This window comes from Saccoglossus kowalevskii, chromosome 4 (genome assembly GCF_978046115.1).
Source record: "Saccoglossus kowalevskii chromosome 4, keSacKowa6.1, whole genome shotgun sequence".
In the NCBI taxonomy this organism is placed as follows: domain Eukaryota; kingdom Metazoa; phylum Hemichordata; class Enteropneusta; family Harrimaniidae; genus Saccoglossus; species Saccoglossus kowalevskii.
In genome coordinates this window covers 8,085,157-8,098,406 of record NC_140644.1, presented here as the reverse complement: position 1 = coordinate 8,098,406, position 13,250 = coordinate 8,085,157, and the positions used below count along the sequence as shown (strand labels likewise).

Sequence of the window (13,250 nt, the reverse complement as noted above, 5' to 3'; positions counted from 1 at the left end):
TTATTGCTACACTTGCATTTCGATTATACATACCCTAAAAAAACGTAATCGGCAGGATTCGAACCTGCGCGGGCAGAGCCCAAAGGATTTCTAGTCCATCGCCTTAACCACTCGGCCACAACTACTGTTATGTTGTACTGTTTAACACGCAATGGGATCGACAAATTTTGGAATCATAAATAATGTGCGCCAACATTGATATCAACAATGAAACTTTCAAATAATTCAAAATTAGGCCAAGTAGAGAAAATGTGTTTTTTAGCTACACTTGCATTTCGAGTATACATACCCTAAATAGACGTAGTCGGCAGGATTCGAACCTACGCGGGCAGAGCCCAATGGATTTCTAGTCCATCGCCTTAACCACTCAGCCACGACTACTGTTATGTTGTAGTGTTTAACACAGCAATGGGATCGACAAATTTTGGAATCATCACATAAATAATGCGCGCCAACATTGATATCAACAATGAAACTTTCAAATAATTCAAAATTAGTCAAAGTAGAGAAATTGTGTTTATTGCTACACTTGCATTTCGAGTATACATACCCTAAATAGACGTAGTCGGCAGGATTCGAACCTGCGCGGGCAGAGCCCAATGGATTTCTAGTCCATCGCCATTAACCACTCGGCCACGACTACTGCTATGTTGTTCTGTTTAACACAGCAATGGGATCGACAAAGTAATGTGCGCCAACATTGATATCAACAACAGACGTTTACTGTCTCAATGAAACTGACAAATAATTCAAAATTAGGCTATATAATTGTGTTTATTGCTACACTTGCATTTCGAGTATACATACCCTAAAAAAACGTAATCGGCAGGATTCGAACCTGCGCGGGCAGAGCCCAATGGATTTCTAGTCCATCGCCTTAACCACTCGGCCACGACTACTGTTATGTTGTACTGTTTAACACGCAATGGGATCGACAAATTTTGGAATCATAAATAATGTGCGCCAACATTGATATCAACAATGAAACTTTCAAATAATTCAAAATTAGGCCAAGTAGAGAAAATGTGTTTATTGCTACACTTGCATTTCGAGTATACATACCCTAAATAGACGTAGTCGGCAGGATTCGAACCTGGGCGGGCAGAGCCCAATGGATTTCTAGTCCATCGCCTTAACCACTCGGCCACGACTACTGCTATGTTGTACTGTTTAACACAGCAATGGGATCGACAAATTTTGGAATCATCACATAAATGATGTGCGCCAACATTGATATCAACAATGGAACTGTCAAATAATTCAAAATTAGGCCAAGTAGAGAAATTGTGTTTTTAGCTACACTTGCATTTCGAGTATACATACCCTAAATAGACGTAGTCGGAAGGATTCGAACCTGCGCAGGCAGAGCCCAATGGATTTCTAGTCCATCACTTTAACCACTCGGCCATGACTACTGTTGTACTGTTTAACACAGCAATGGGATCGACAAATTTTGGAATCATCACATAAGTAATGTGCGCCAACATTGATATCAACAATAGACGTTTACTGTCTCAATGAAACTTTCAAATTATTCAAAATTAGGCCATATAAGGAAATTGTGTTTATTGCTACACTTGCATTTCGAGAATACATACCTAAACAGATGTAGTCGGCAGGATTCGATCCAGCGCGGGCAGAGCCCAATGGATTTTTAGTACATCGCCTTAACCACCCGGCCACGACTACGACTATGTTGTACTAATTTACACAACAATGGGATCGACAAATTTTGGAATCATCACATAAGTAATGTGCACCAACATTGATATCAACAACAGACGTTTACTGTCTCAATGAAACTTTCAAATAATTCAAAATTAGGCCATATAAGGGAATTGTGTTTATTGCTATACTTGCATTTCGAGTATACATACCTAAACAGACGTAGTCGGCAGGATTCAAACCAGCGCGGGCAGAGCCCAATGGATTGCTAGTACATCGCCTTAACCACTCGGCCACGAATACTGCTATAATATACTGTTTAACACAGCAATGGGATCGACAAATTTTGGTATCATCACATAAGTAATGTTCGCCAACATTGATATCAACAATAGATGTTTACTGTCTCAATGAAACTTTCAAATAATTCAAAATTAGTCCAAGTAGAGAATTTGAGTTTATTGCTACACTTGCATTTCGAGTATTCATACCCTAAATAGACGTAGTCGGCAGGATTCGAACTTGCGCGGGCAGAGTCCAATGGATTTCTAGTCCATCGCCTTAACCACTCGGCCACGACTACTTCTATGCTGCACTGTTTAACACAGCAATGGGATCGACAAATTTTGGAATCATCACATAAGTAATGTGCACCAACATTGATATCAACAACATACGTTTACTGTCTCAATGAAACTTTCAAATAATTCAAAATTAGGCCATATAAGGGAATTGTGTTTATTGCTATACTTGCATTTCGAGTATACATACCTAAACAGACGTAGTCGGCAGGATTCAAACCAGCGCGGGCAGAGCCCAATGGATTGCTAGTACATCGCCTTAACCACTCGGCCACGACTACTGCTATAATATACTGTTTAACACAGCAATGGGATCGACAAATTTTAGAAGCGCCAACATTGATATCAACAACAGACGTTTACTGTCTCAATGAAACTGTCAAATAATTCAAAACTAGTGCAAGTAGAGAAATTGTGTTTATTGCCACACTTGCATTTTGAGTATACATACCCTAAATAGACGTAGTCAGCAGGATTCCAACCTGCGCAGGCAGAGCTCAATGGATTTCTAGTCCATCGCCTTAACCACTCGGCCACGACTACTGCTATGTTGTACTATTTAACACAGCAATGGGATCGACAAATTTTGGAATCATCACATAAGTAATGTACGCCAACATTGATATCAACAATAGACGTTTACTGTCTCAATAAAACTGTCAAATAATTCAAAATTAGTGCAAGTAGAGAAATTGTGTTTATTGCTACACTTGCATTTCGAGTATACATACCCTAAATAGACGTAGTCAGCAGGATTCGAAACTGCGCGGGCAGAGCCCAATGGATTTCTAGTCCATCGCCTTAACCACTCGGCCACGACTACTGCTATGTTGTACTATTTTACACAACAATGGGATCGACAAATTTTGGAATAATCACATAAGTAATGTGCGCCAACATTGATATCAACAAGAGATGTATACTGTCTCAATGACACTTTCAAATAATTCTAAATTAGGTTATATAAGGGAATTGTGTTTATTGCTACACTAGCATTTCGAGTATACATACCCTAAATAGACGTAGTCGGCAGGATTCGAACCAGCGCGGGCAGAGCCCATTGGATTTCTAGTACATCGCCTTAACCACTCGGCCACGACTACTGCTGTGATGTATTGTTTAACAGAGCAATGGGATCGACAAATTTTAGAAGCGCCAACATAGATATCAAGAACAGACGTTTACTGTCTCAATGATACTGTCAAATAATTCAAAATTAGTGCAAGTAGAGAAATTGTGTTTATTGCTACACTTGCAATTCGAGTATACATACCCTAAATAAACGTAGTCGGCAGGATGCGAACCTCCGCGGGCAGAGCCCAATGGATTTCTAGTCCATCGCCTTAACCACTCGGCCATGACTACTGCTATGTTGTACTGTTTAACACAGCAATAGGATCGACAGATTTTGGAATCGTCACATAAGTAATGTGCGCCAACATTGATATCAACAACAGACGTTTACTGTCTCAATGAAACTGACAAATAATTCAAAATTAGTCCAAATAGAGAAATTGTGTTTATTGCTACACTTGCAATTCGAGTATACATACCCTAAATAAACGTAGTCGGCAGGATGCGAACCTGCGCTGGCAGAGCCCAATGGATTTCTAGTCCATCGCCTTAACAACTCGGCCACGACTACTGCTATGTTTTACTGTTTAACACAGCAATGGGATCGACAAATTTTGGAATCATCACATAAGTAATGTGCGCCAACATTGATGTTTGCTGTCTCAATGAAACTTTCTAATAATTCAAAATTAGGCTATATAAGGGAATTGTGTTTTTTGCTTCACTTGCATTTCGAGTATACATACTCTAAATAGACGTAGTCGGCAGGATTCGAACCTGCGCGGGCGGAGCCCAATAGATTTCTAGTCCATCGCCTTAACCACTCGGCCACGACTACTGCTGTGATGTACTGTTTAACAGAGCAATGGGATCGACAAATTTTAGAAGCGCCAACATTGATATCAACAACAGACGTTTACTGTCTCAATGAAACTGTCAAATAATTCAAAATTAGTGCAAGTAGAGAAATTGTGTTTATTGCTACACTTGCATTTTGAGTATACATACCCTAAATAGACGTAGTCAGCAGGATTCCAACCTGCGCAGGCAGAACCCAATGGATTTCTAGTCCATCGCCTTAACCACTCGGCCACGACTACTGCTGTGTTGTACTGTTTAACACAGCAATGGGATCGACAAATTTTGGAATCATCACATAAGTAATGTGAGCCAACATTGATATCAACAATAGATGTTTACTGTCTCAATGAAACTTTCAAATAATTCAAAATTAGTCTATATAAGAGAATTGTGTTTATTGCTGCACTTGCATTTCGAGTATACATACCCAAAATAGACGTAGTCGGCAGCATTCGAACCTGCGCGGGCAGAGCCCAATGGATTTCTTGTCCATCGCCTTAACCATTCGGCCACGACTACTGCTATGTTGTACTGTTTAACACAGCAATGGAATCGACAAATTTTGGAATCATCACATAAGTAATGTGCGCCAACATTGATATCAACAACAGACGTTTACTGTCTCAATGTAACTGACAAATAATTCAAAATTAGTCCATGTAGAGAAATTGTGTTTATTGCTACACTTGTATTTCGAGTATACATACCCTAAATAGACGTAGTCGGCAGAATTCGAACCTGCGCGGGCAGAGCCAAATGGATTTCTAGTCCATCGCCTTAACCACTCGGCCACGACTACTGCTATGTTGTCCTGTTTAACACAGCAATGGGATCGACAAATTTTGGAATCATCACATAAGTAATGTGCGCCAACATTGATATCAACAACAGACGTTTACTGTCTCAATGAAACTGACAAATAATTCAAAATGAGGCCAAGTCGAGAAATTGTGTTTATTGCTACACTTGCATTTCGAGTATACATACCCTAAATAGATGTAGTCGGCAGGATTCGAACCTGCGCGGGCAGAGCCCAATGGATTTCTAGTCCATCGCCTTAACCACTCGGCCACGACTACTGCTATGTTGTACTGTTTAACACAGCAATGGGATCGACAAATTTTGGAATCATCACATAAGTAATGTGCGCCAACATTGACATCAACAATAGACGTTTACTGTCTCAATGAAACTTTCAAATAATTCAAAATTAGGCCAAGTAAAGAAATTGGGTTTAATGCTACACTTGCATTTCGAGTATACATACCCTAAATAGACGTAGTCAGCAGGATTCGAACCTGCGCGGGAACAGCCCAATGGATTTCTAGTCCATCGCCTTAACCACTCGGCCACGACTACTGCTATGTTGTCCTGTTTAACACAGCAATGGGATCGACAAATTTTGGAATCATCACATAAGTAATGTGCGCCAACATTGATATCAACAACAGACGTTTACTGTCTCAATGAAACTGACAAATAATTCAAAATAAGTCCAAGTAGAGAAATTGTGTTTTTTGCTACAATTGTATTTCGAGTATACATACCCTAAATAGACGTAGTAGGCAGGTTTCGAACCAGCGCGGGCAGAGCCCAATGAATTTCTAGTCCATCGCCTTAACCACTCGGCCACGACTACTTCTACGTTGTACTGTTTAACACAAATTTTGGAATCATCACATAAGTAATGTGCGCCAACATTGATATCAACAACAGACGTTTACTGTCTCAATGAAACTGACAAATAATTCAAAATTAGTCCAAATAGAGAAATTGTGTTTATTGCTACACTTGCAATTCCAGTATACATACCCTACATAGACGTAGTCGGCAGGATGCGAACCTGCTTGGGCAGAGCCCAATGGATTTCTAGTCCATCGCCTTAACCACTCGGCCACGACTACTGCAATGATGTACTGTTTAACACAGCAATGGGATCGACAAATTTTGGAATCATCACATAAGAAATGTGCGCCAACATTGATATCAACATCAGACGTTTACTGTCTCAATGAAACTGACAAATAATTCAAAATTAGTCCAAGTAGAGAAATTGTGTTTATTGCTACACTTGCATTTCGAGTATACATACATACCCTAAATAGACGTAGTCGGCAGGATTCGAACCTGCGCGGGCAGAGTCCAATGGATTTCTAGTCCATCGCATTAACCACTCGGCCACGACTACTGCTATGTTGTACTGTTTAACACAGCAATGGGATCGACAAATTTTGGAATCATCACATAAGTAATGTGCGCCAATATTGATATCAACAATAGATGTTTACTGTCTCAATGAAACTTTCAAATAATTCAAAATTAGTCTATATAAGGGAATTGTGTTTATTGCTACACTTGCATTTCGAGTATACATACCCAAAATAGACGTAGTCGGCAGGATTCGAACCTGCGCGGGCAGAGCCCAATGGATTTCTAGTCCATCGCCTTAACCACTCGGCCACGACTACTGCTATGTTGTCCTGTTTAACACAGCAATGGGATCGACAAATTTTGGAATCATCACATAAATAATGTGCGCCAACATTGATATCAGCAATGAAACTTTCAAATAATTCAAAATTAGTCCAAGTAGAGAAATTGTGTTTATTGCTACACTTGCATTTCGAGTATACTTACCCAAAATAGACGTAGTCGGCAGGATTCGAACCTGCGCGGGCAGAGCCCAATGGATTTCTAGTCCATCGCCTTAACCACTCGGCCACGACTACTGCTATGTTGTACTGTTTAACACAGCAATGGGATCGACAAATTTTGGAATCATCACATAAGTAATGTGCGCCAACATTGATATCAACAACAGACGTTTACTGTCTCAATGAAACTGACAAATAATTCAAAATTAGTCCAAGTAGAGAAATTGTGTTTATTGCTACACTTGCATTTCGAGTATACATACCCTAAATAGACGTAGTCTGCAGGATGCGAACCTGCGCAGGCAGAGCCCAATGGATTTCTAGTCCATCGCCTTAACCACTCGGCCACAACTACTGCTATGTTGTACTGTTTAAGACAGCAATGGGATCGACAAATTTTGGAATCATCACATAAGTAATGTGCGCCAACATTGACATCAACAATAGACGTTTACTGTCTCAATAAAACTTTCAAATAATTAAAAATTAGGCCAAGTAAAGAAATTGGGTTTAATGCTACACTTGCATTTCGAGTATACATACCCAAAATAGACGTAGTCGGCAGGATTCGAACCTGCGCGAGCAGAGCCCAATGGATTTCTAGTCCATCGCCTTAACCACTCGGCCTCGACTACTGATATGTTGTACTGTTTAACACAGCAATGGGATCGACAAATTTTGGAATCATCACATAAATAATGTGCGCCAACATTGATATCAGCTATGAAACTTTCAAATAATTCAAAATTAGTCCAAGTAGAGAAATTGTGTTTATTGCTACACTTGCATTTCGAGTATACATACCCTAAATAGACGTAGTCAGCAGGATTCGAACCTGCGCGGGAACAGCCCAATGGATTTGTAGTCCATCGCCTTAACCACTCGGCCACGACTACTGCTATATTGTCCTGTTTAACACAGCAATGGGATCGACAAATTTTGGAATCATCACATAGGTAATGTGCGCCAACATTGATATCAACAACAGACGTTTACTGTCTCAATGAAACTGACAAATAATTCAAAATAAGTCCAAGTAGAGAAATTGTGTTTTTTGCTACAATTGTATTTCGAGTATACATACCCTAAATAGACGTAGTAGGCAGGTTTCGAACCAGCGCGGGCAGAGCCCAATGGATTTCTAGTCCATCGCCTTAACCACTCGGCCACGACTACTTCTACGTTGTTCTGTTTAACACAAATTTTGGAATCATCACATAAGTAATGTGCGCCAACATTGATATCAACAACAGACGTTTACTGTCTCAATGAAACTGACAAATAATTCAAAATTAGTCCAAATAGAGAAATTGTGTTTATTGCTACACTTGCAATTCCAGTATACATACCCTAAATAGACGTAGTCGACAGGATGCGAACCTGCTTGGGCAGAGCCCAATGGATTTCTAGTCCATCGCCTTAACCACTCGGCCACGACTACTGCTATGATGTACTGTTTAACACAGCAATGGGATCGACAAATTTTGGAATCATCACATAAGAAATGTGCGCCAACATTGATATCAACATCAGACGTTTACTGTCTCAATGAAACTGACAAATAATTCAAAATTAGTCCAAGTAGAGAAATTGTGTTTATTGCTACACTTGCATTTCGAGTATACATACATACCCTAAATAGACGTAGTCGGCAGGATTCGAACCAGCGCGGGCAGAGCCCAATGGATTTCTAGTCCATCGCCTTAACCACTCGGCCACGACTACTGCTATGTTGTACTGTTTAACACAGCAATGGGATCGACAAATTTTGGAATCATGACATAAGTAATGTGTGCCAACATTGATATCAACAACAAATGTTTACTGTCTCAATGACACTTTCAAATAATTCAAAATTAGGCTATATAAGGGAATTGTGTTTATTGCTACACTTGCATTTCGAGTATACATACCCTAAATAGACGTAGTCGGCAGGATTCGAACCTGCACAGGCGGAGCCCAATGGATTTCTAGTCCATCGCCTTAACCACTCGGCCACGACTACTGCTATGATGTACTGTTTAACACAGCAATGGGATCGACAAATTTTGGAATCATCACATAAGTAATGTGCGCCAACATTGATATCAACAATAGACGTTTACTGTCTCAATGAAACTTTCAAATAATTCAAAATTAGTCAAAGTAGAGAAATTGTGTTTATTGCTACACTTGCAATTCCAGTATACATACCCTAAATAGACGTAGTCGGCAGGATGCGAACCTGCTTGGGCAGAGCCCAATGGATTTCTAGTCCATCGCCTTAACCACTCGGCCACGACTACTGCTATGATGTACTGTTTAACACAGCAATGGGATCGACAAATTTTGGAATCATGACATAAGTAATGTGTGCCAACATTGATTTCAACAACAAATGTTTACTGTCTCAATGACACTTTCAATTAATTCAAAATTAGGCTATATAAGGGAATTGTGTTTATTGCTACACTTGCATTTCGAGTATACATACCCTAAATAGACGTAGTCGGCAGGATTCGAACCTGCGCGGGCGGAGCCCAATGGATTTCTAGTCCATCGCCTTAACCACTCGGCCACGACTACTGCTATGATGTACTGTTTAACACAGCAATGGGATCGACAAATTTTGGAATCATCACATAAGTAATGTGCGCCAACATTGATATCAACAATAGACGTTTACTGTCTCAATGAAACTTTCAAATAATTCAAAATTAGTCAAAGTAGAAAAATTGTATTTATTGCTACACTTGCAATTCCAGTATACATACCCTAAATAGACGTAGTCGGCAGGATGCGAACCTGCTTGGGCAGAGCCCAATGGATTTCTAGTCCATCGCCTTAACCACTCGGCCACGACTACTGCAATGATGTACTGTTTAACACAGCAATGGGATCGACAAATTTTGGAATCATCACATAAGAACCTGCTTGGGCAGAGCCCAATGGATTTCTAGTCCATCGCCTTAACCACTCGGCCACGACTACTGTTTAACACAGCAATGGGATCGACAAATTTTAGAAGCGCCAACATTGATATCAACAACAGACTTTTACTGTCTAAATGAAACTGTCAAATAATTCAAAATTAGTGCAAGTAGAGAAATTGTGTTTATTGATACACTTTCATTTTGAGTATACATACCCTAAATAGACGTAGTCAGCAGGATTCCAACCTGCGCAGGCAGAGCCCAATGGATTTCTAGTCCATCGCCTTAACCACTCGGCCACGACTACTGCTATGTTGTACTGTTTAACACAGCAATGGGATCGACAAATTTTGGAATCATCACATAAGTAATGTCCGCCAACATTGATATCAACAACAGATGTTTACTGTCTCAATGAAACTGTCAAATAATTCAAAAGTAGTCCAAGTAGAGAATTTGTGATTATTGCTACACTTGCATTTCGAGTATACATACCCTAAATAGACGTAGTCGGCAGGATTCGAACCTGCGCGGGCGGAGCCCAATGGATTTCTTGTCCATCGCCTTAACCACTCGGCCACGACTACTGCTATGTTGTACTGTTTAACACAGCAATGGGATCGACAAACTTTGGAAGCGCCAAAATTGATATCAACAACAGACGTTTACTGTCTCAATGAAACTGTCAAATAATTCAAAATTAGTGCAAGTAGAGAAATTGTGTTTATTGCTACACTTGCATTTCGAGTATACATACCCTAAATAGACGTAGTCAGCAGGATTCGAACCTGCGTAGGCAGAGCCCAATGGATTTCTAGTCCATCGCCTTAACCACTCGGCCACGACTACTGCTATGTTGTACTGTTTAACACAGCAATGGGATCGACAAATTTTGGAATCATCACATAAGTAATGTCCGCCAACATTGATATCAACAATAGATGTTTACTGTCTCAATGAAACTGTCAAATAATTCAAAATTAGTCAAAGTAGAGAATTTGTGATTATTGCTACACTTGCATTTCGAGTATACATACCCTAAATAGACGTAGTCGGAAGGATTCGAACCTGTGCGGGCAGAGCCCAATGGATTTCTAGTACATCGCCTTAACCACCCGGCCACGACAACGACTATGTTGTACTATTTTACACAACAATGGGATCGACGAATTTTGAAATAATCACATAAGTAATGTGCGCCAACATTGATATCAACAATAGATGTTTACTGTCTCAATGAAACTGTCAAATAATTCAAAATTAGTCAAAGTAGAGAATTTGTGTTTATTGCTACACTTGCATTTCGAGTATACATACCCTAAATAGACGTAGTCGGCAGGATTCGAACCTGCGCGGGCGGAGCCCAATGGATTTCTAGTTCATCGCCTTAACCACTCGGCCACGACTACTGCTATGATGTACTGTTTAACACAGCAATGGGATCGACAAATTTTAGAAGCGCCAACATTGATATCAACAACAGACGTTTACTGTCTCAATGAAACTGTCAAATAATTCAAAATTAGTCAAAGTAGAGAATTTGTGTTTATTGCTACACTTGCAATTCGAGTATACATACCCTAAATAGACGTAGTCGGCAGGATTCGAACCTGCGCGGGCGGAGCCCAATGGATTTCTAGTTCATCGCCTTAACCACTCGGCCACGACTACTGCTATGATGTACTGTTTAACACAGCAATGGGATCGACAAATTTTAGAAGCGCCAACATTGATATCAACAACAGACGTTTACTGTCTCAATGAAACTGTCAAATAATTCAAAATTAGGCCATATAAGGGAATTGTGTTTATTGCTACACTTGCATTTCGAGTATACATACCTAAACAGACGTAGTCGGCAGTATTCGAACCAGTGCAGGCAGAGCCCAATGAATTTCTAGTACATCGCCTTAACCACTCGGCCACGACTACTGCTATGTTGTACTATTTAACACAGCAATGGGATCGACAAATTTTGGAATCATCACATAAGTAATGTACGCTAACATTGATACCAACAATAGACGTTTACTGTCTCAATGACACTTTCAAATAATTCAAAATTAGGCTATATAAGGGAATTGTGTCTATTGCTACACTTGCATTTCGAGTATACATACCCTAAATAGACGTAGTCAGCAGGATTCCAACCTGCGCAGGCAGAGCCCAATGGATTTCTATTCCATCGCCTTAACCACTCGGCCACGACTACTGTTATGTTGTACTGTTTAACACAGCAATGGGATCGACAAATTTTGGAATCATCACATAAATAATGCGCGCCAACATTGATATCAACAATGAAACTTTCAAATAATTCAAAATTAGTCAAAGTAGAGAAATTGTGTTTATTGCTACACTTGCATTTCGAGTATACATACCCTAAATAGACGTAGTCTGCAGGATGCGAACCTGCGCGGGAAGAGCCCAATGGATTTCTAGTCCATCGCCTTAACCACTCGGCCACGACTACTGCTATGATGTACTGTTTAACACAGCAATGGGATCGACAAATTTTGGAATCATCACATAAGAAATGTGCGCCAACATTGATATCAACATCAGACGTTTACTGTCTCAATGAAACTGACAAATAATTCAAAATTAGTCCAAGTAGAGAAATTGTGTTTATTGCTACACTTGCATTTCGAGTATACATACATACCCTAAATAGACGTAGTCGGCAGGATTCGAACCTGCGCGGGCAGAGCCCAATGGATTTCTAGTCCATCGCATTAACCACTCGGCCACGACTACTGCTATGTTGTACTGTTTAACACAGCAATGGGATCGACAAATTTTGGAATCATCACATAAGTAATGTGCGCCAATATTGATATCAACAATAGATGTTTACTGTCTCAATGAAACTTTCAAATAATTCAAAATTAGTCTATATAAGGGAATTGTGTTTATTGCTACACTTGCATTTCGAGTATACATACCCAAAATAGACGTAGTCGGCAGGATTCGAACCTGCGCGGGCAGAGCCCAATGGATTTCTAGTCCATCGCCTTAACCACTCGGCCACGACTACTGCTATGTTGACCTGTTTAACACAGCAATGGGATCGACAAATTTTGGAATCATCACATAAATAATGTGCGCCAACATTGATATCAGCAATGAAACTTTCAAATAATTCAAAATTAGTCCAGGTAGAGAAATTGTGTTTATTGCTACACTTGCATTTCGAGTATACATACCCTAAATAGACCTAGTCTGCAGGATGCGAACCTGCGCGGGCAGAGCCCAATGGATTTCTAGTCCATCGCCTTAACCACTCGGCCACAACTACTGCAATGTTGTACTGTTTAACACAGCAATGGGATCGACAAATTTTGGAATCATCACATAAGTAATGTGCGCCAACATTGATATCAACAACAGACGTTTACTGTCTCAATGAAACTGACAAATAATTCAAAATTTGTCCATGTCGAAAAATTGTGTTTATTGCTACACTTGCATTTCGAGTATACATACCCAAAATAGACATAGTC

General features: G+C 40.0%; 21 non-coding genes across 21 annotated transcripts; all 21 read right to left on the bottom strand.

Annotated features, from left to right (window-relative positions):
• Positions 1-299: 299 nt before the first annotated feature.
• Positions 300-381, bottom strand: TRNAS-AGA (transfer RNA serine (anticodon AGA)). The gene has a single exon. It is a non-coding gene; the product is annotated as a tRNA-Ser (tRNA).
• Positions 382-560: 179 nt separating this feature from the next.
• On the bottom strand, positions 561-643 carry TRNAS-AGA (transfer RNA serine (anticodon AGA)). The gene has a single exon. It is a non-coding gene; the product is annotated as a tRNA-Ser (tRNA).
• A 174-nt stretch (positions 644-817) lies between these two features.
• Positions 818-899, bottom strand: TRNAS-AGA (transfer RNA serine (anticodon AGA)). Its single transcript has one exon. It is a non-coding gene; the product is annotated as a tRNA-Ser (tRNA).
• Positions 900-1,072: 173 nt separating this feature from the next.
• Positions 1,073-1,154, bottom strand: TRNAS-AGA (transfer RNA serine (anticodon AGA)). Its single transcript has one exon. It is a non-coding gene; the product is annotated as a tRNA-Ser (tRNA).
• A 453-nt stretch (positions 1,155-1,607) lies between these two features.
• TRNAF-AAA (transfer RNA phenylalanine (anticodon AAA)) lies at positions 1,608-1,689 on the bottom strand. The gene has a single exon. It is a non-coding gene; the product is annotated as a tRNA-Phe (tRNA).
• Positions 1,690-1,886: 197 nt separating this feature from the next.
• On the bottom strand, positions 1,887-1,968 carry TRNAA-AGC (transfer RNA alanine (anticodon AGC)). The gene has a single exon. It is a non-coding gene; the product is annotated as a tRNA-Ala (tRNA).
• A 477-nt stretch (positions 1,969-2,445) lies between these two features.
• TRNAA-AGC (transfer RNA alanine (anticodon AGC)) lies at positions 2,446-2,527 on the bottom strand. Its single transcript has one exon. It is a non-coding gene; the product is annotated as a tRNA-Ala (tRNA).
• A 1,549-nt stretch (positions 2,528-4,076) lies between these two features.
• On the bottom strand, positions 4,077-4,158 carry TRNAS-AGA (transfer RNA serine (anticodon AGA)). Its single transcript has one exon. It is a non-coding gene; the product is annotated as a tRNA-Ser (tRNA).
• A 1,020-nt stretch (positions 4,159-5,178) lies between these two features.
• Positions 5,179-5,260, bottom strand: TRNAS-AGA (transfer RNA serine (anticodon AGA)). The gene has a single exon. It is a non-coding gene; the product is annotated as a tRNA-Ser (tRNA).
• A 198-nt stretch (positions 5,261-5,458) lies between these two features.
• TRNAS-AGA (transfer RNA serine (anticodon AGA)) lies at positions 5,459-5,540 on the bottom strand. Its single transcript has one exon. It is a non-coding gene; the product is annotated as a tRNA-Ser (tRNA).
• Positions 5,541-6,567: 1,027 nt separating this feature from the next.
• On the bottom strand, positions 6,568-6,649 carry TRNAS-AGA (transfer RNA serine (anticodon AGA)). The gene has a single exon. It is a non-coding gene; the product is annotated as a tRNA-Ser (tRNA).
• Positions 6,650-6,828: 179 nt separating this feature from the next.
• Positions 6,829-6,910, bottom strand: TRNAS-AGA (transfer RNA serine (anticodon AGA)). Its single transcript has one exon. It is a non-coding gene; the product is annotated as a tRNA-Ser (tRNA).
• Positions 6,911-7,649: 739 nt separating this feature from the next.
• On the bottom strand, positions 7,650-7,731 carry TRNAC-ACA (transfer RNA cysteine (anticodon ACA)). Its single transcript has one exon. It is a non-coding gene; the product is annotated as a tRNA-Cys (tRNA).
• A 747-nt stretch (positions 7,732-8,478) lies between these two features.
• On the bottom strand, positions 8,479-8,560 carry TRNAS-AGA (transfer RNA serine (anticodon AGA)). Its single transcript has one exon. It is a non-coding gene; the product is annotated as a tRNA-Ser (tRNA).
• A 198-nt stretch (positions 8,561-8,758) lies between these two features.
• On the bottom strand, positions 8,759-8,840 carry TRNAS-AGA (transfer RNA serine (anticodon AGA)). Its single transcript has one exon. It is a non-coding gene; the product is annotated as a tRNA-Ser (tRNA).
• Positions 8,841-9,318: 478 nt separating this feature from the next.
• TRNAS-AGA (transfer RNA serine (anticodon AGA)) lies at positions 9,319-9,400 on the bottom strand. Its single transcript has one exon. It is a non-coding gene; the product is annotated as a tRNA-Ser (tRNA).
• A 1,114-nt stretch (positions 9,401-10,514) lies between these two features.
• On the bottom strand, positions 10,515-10,596 carry TRNAS-AGA (transfer RNA serine (anticodon AGA)). Its single transcript has one exon. It is a non-coding gene; the product is annotated as a tRNA-Ser (tRNA).
• A 478-nt stretch (positions 10,597-11,074) lies between these two features.
• TRNAS-AGA (transfer RNA serine (anticodon AGA)) lies at positions 11,075-11,156 on the bottom strand. The gene has a single exon. It is a non-coding gene; the product is annotated as a tRNA-Ser (tRNA).
• A 180-nt stretch (positions 11,157-11,336) lies between these two features.
• Positions 11,337-11,418, bottom strand: TRNAS-AGA (transfer RNA serine (anticodon AGA)). Its single transcript has one exon. It is a non-coding gene; the product is annotated as a tRNA-Ser (tRNA).
• Positions 11,419-12,422: 1,004 nt separating this feature from the next.
• On the bottom strand, positions 12,423-12,504 carry TRNAS-AGA (transfer RNA serine (anticodon AGA)). Its single transcript has one exon. It is a non-coding gene; the product is annotated as a tRNA-Ser (tRNA).
• A 198-nt stretch (positions 12,505-12,702) lies between these two features.
• TRNAS-AGA (transfer RNA serine (anticodon AGA)) lies at positions 12,703-12,784 on the bottom strand. Its single transcript has one exon. It is a non-coding gene; the product is annotated as a tRNA-Ser (tRNA).
• Positions 12,785-13,250: the final 466 nt, after the last annotated feature.